Here is a 4024-nt window from a genome sequence, read left to right as displayed (position 1 = left end):
AAAATTTAAAATTAAAGTAAAATATCTTAATTTAAATAAAGTGCAAAAACAATAATTTTACGAAATTTTCATGAAAGGTTTTACAGAAAAAAAAAATATTTTACAGATTTTTCCTTGTTTCAATTATGATATTTTACGTTTTTTTGTGTGGCAGCCGTAGCTGCCAGTCATTTACCTTTTTTTTTTTACAGCGTACAGCGCTTTGAAGCTGCATTGAAACTGAAATTTGGACCTTCAACCCGTTGGACCCCAACGGAAAAAATCCTGGAATGTTTTCCTCAAAAACCTTTTTTTTTTTTTGACAGAAAAAAGAAAGACATGAGCATCTTGGATGACATGGGGGTGAGTAAATTTTTATTCTGGAATTGAACTAGTCCTTTAAAACTGAAGAAATACAAAACCGATATATCTACAAGACTGTCAAGATTGATCCTAAAATAGTTTTATTATTCAGATGTAAATTTACATTATCAATTAATTCTTCATAAACAGTTCTTCAGAGCCCCAGGAGGAATTCAATAACTCAAAAAACAAAAAGGCATTTATATCTTATCTGTTAAGGTTACTCTCGTGATGAGGTCAATTTTACCTTTGAGATGGGTGGAGAAAGAAACAATTTGTGCTGTTTGCTGATACCTTTGTATCTTGTATTTTCCACATACGTTTTATATTAATCCACAATATTCTATTGACTCCTGTGGGCTCCATATACAGTGGTGTCCAAAATGATTAGAACACTAGTATTTTCAGCAGCTAAAAATGGTTTTAAGTTGGTTATTTCTATATTCTGCTGTAGTGTGTCAGTAGGAAATATCAGTTTACATTTCCAAGCATTCATTGTGCCATTAATTGTAATAATCCAGTGAGATTTTTGTTTGCACAAGGAGTCTGACAACAGCCAGTGCTCCACACAGAGATCTGATCTGATCATCATCCAGTCTGTCTGGAATGACCTGAAGAAACAGAAAAAACTGAGACAGACTAAATTCAGAAGAACTGTGGCAACGTATTTTAGTCTGTCTCAGTTTTTTCTGTTTCTTCATGTCATTCCAGACAGACTGGATGATGATCAGATCAGATCTCTGTGTGGAGCACTGGCTGCTGTCAGACAAAAATCTCACTGGATTATTACAATGAATGGCAAAATGAATGTTTGGGAATGTAAACTGATATTTGCAACTGACACATTACAGCAAAAGATAGAAATAACTAACTTAAAACCATTTTTAGCTGCTGAAAATACTAGTGTTCTAATCATTTTGGGCACCATAGCTCTGATAATATATGTAGACAAACATATGTATTTTAATTCTGAATTCTAGCTATATTACTGTAATAATTAGTAAAACCAAAACATACAACAAAAGGTCCATGACTCTGCTCCAGAAGTGACAGACACAGCAGGTAAAGAGCAGTCCTCCTCCAAATTGCCAGTAATCAGCTGGATCAGCTGGGGGTAAAAAAAGAAAAAAGATTGTGAGAAGACACCTGTTTTATCTGGGATTAAAACAAACTAAAAACATGTAAGAAAAATACTGTGAACATTCCTTTAAAAATAAATTAATGTTAGTATGGCTTAATGTTAGACATGAATACTCACTTCCTCAGAAGATCATGCGGTAGAAGATTTTCATTCTCAAAACTTCTGGATCATGAGGGGGAAGCACACACACAAATAAAGTAATATCAATTTGTTTAATAAAACACTATCTACTTACTGACAGAGACATGGACTTGCAAAAATGTACTCACCAGCTCAATACAAAATCTTCACAGTTGATCCAAAATCCTGGTTTACATACAGTATTCTTCTCCAAGGAATCCAAGAATCATGACTTCAGGTCCTCTCTGTCAAATGAGTTTACATGACAGTGTTCTCAGATTACTCATTTCAAAGTTCCTTCACTTTTTGAGTTTGATCTTAAAACTAGCTGACAGTATGGGTGGGCGATATGACCATATTATTTCACAATATAGGAAATTTTATTTCACAATAACAATATATCACAATACAGTTATTTTTGTTATTTTATTAAACATAAGATCAAAATAGCAAATTTCAAACAATAGGACTAATGCAATAGAACAAAGGGAAGAAAAATACTGTGAACATTCCTTTAAAAATAAATTAATGTTAGTATGGCTTAATGTTAGACATGAATACTCACTTCCTCAGAAGATCATGCGGTAGAAGATTTTCATTCTCAAAACTTCTGGATCATGAGGGGGAAGCACACACACAAACAAATTAATATCAATTTGTTTAATAAAACACTATCTACTTACTGACAGAGACATGGGCTTGCAAAAATGTACTCACCAGCTCCATACAAAATCTTCACAGTTGATCCAAAATCCTGGTTTACATACAGTATTCTTCTCCAAGGAATCCAAGAATCATGACTTCAGGTCCTCTCTGTCAAATGAGTTTACATGACAGTGTTCTCAGATTACTCATTTCAAAGTTCCTTCACTTTTTGAGTTTGATCTTAAAACTAGCTGACAGTATGGGTGGGCGATATGACCATATTATTTCACAATATAGGAAATTTTATTTCACAATAACAATATATCACAATACAGTTATTTTTGTTATTTTATTAAACATAAGATCAAAATAGCAAATTACAAACAATAGGACTAATGCAATAGAACAAAGGTAAGTTAAATACATTGTGATTTTCTCTTTAGTATTTTGTTGTTTGATTAAAATTATGACCGACTGCAGGTAACGTTAGGCTAAATTATACTGCTGTACTGCTGCTTTAAGAACAAAATGCACAGATCCAGTATACTGACACGTCACCGGGATTCCACCTAAATGTTAATCTTGACTCCAAACGTTAGCGACTGTGTTTAAATCAAGTGAATTTTGAGATGACAGGTATTTTGACCATTCAAGTGAGGCACGGCTTTCTGTGTCTATTGTCCTTCACTTATTTCATCACCACACGCATACTGCTATTTATTCCTCATTCATGCACGTTTCTTTATCAAAGTGTCAATAACTTTTAGTACTGTGCTGAGTTTATATATTGCGCTTCATATGATCGCCACAACACGGTCATATATCGCCCAGCCGCAACTAACAGTATTAGCTCATACTAACAAAACACAGTAACACACATTGGTAGGACATTGAGATGTGTAATCGCGATTAGCATCTCACTTCAATGCACTGTATCTTGATGTAACTGTATTATATAACATTATATAAGGTACTTACTTACCTTTTGCAGTTTGCATGTCTGTTAGCCGCTGGTAGAAGTCTGTGTCCATATTCGCATTTATTTTTCCTCAATCGTCATCCCACAACCCAAACTGGCTCAAAATATGAATTAAACAGTCAGACGTAAAATAATCCATGTAAAAGCCATTACTAGAGGACTGACCGAAGCAGACTGCAGAAGCCGATCAGCGGCACACACTGCAACAGTGTATTTTCAAATTTAACCGGGAAAACCGTGTTTACGTAACGATGTATGTTAAAAGCACACGTCCAGTTTTGTGTGACTGAAGGAAATCCTGGGAGTGGAGAGATTCGTCCTCGCGCACATGGATCGCGTAACATTATGCGCTCTCGACATTGTCATTAAGATCACACTATAGAAACCGCCTACATTTAGAAATTTACTAAAAACAAGCCTATGGCAAGCCATCTGGTGGGTGGGCACCTGGGGTGGCCGGTCAAATTTCAGGGGGGGCCGGTGCCACCCCTGGCCACCACGTAGACACGCCCCTGCATGTGGCCCAAATCAGGCTTGTGGTCTGACAGCTTAATAAACAAGATAAATAAAATATTGCATGATAATGGTTAAATGATCAGAAATTTTTATGAAGTGTAGTATTGTTTAAATGTAATCTTTGAAATAGCAAGTCAAAACAGAATGAAACATATCATTTCAAAATTAAGCAACTCAGTAAATCAGTCATCAACTGCCCTTAATTATAATTTAATTATATTTTATATTATTCTATATTATTCTCAGAACAAATACTTTTAGAATCCTTGCATAGATAGAGA

The sequence above is a fragment of the Sinocyclocheilus anshuiensis genome, unplaced genomic scaffold (genome assembly GCF_001515605.1).
Source record: "Sinocyclocheilus anshuiensis isolate Anshui unplaced genomic scaffold, SAMN03320099.WGS_v1.1 scaffold2080, whole genome shotgun sequence".
NCBI lineage: Eukaryota > Metazoa > Chordata > Actinopteri > Cypriniformes > Cyprinidae > Sinocyclocheilus > Sinocyclocheilus anshuiensis.
Note: the sequence above shows the minus strand (reverse complement) of the source record.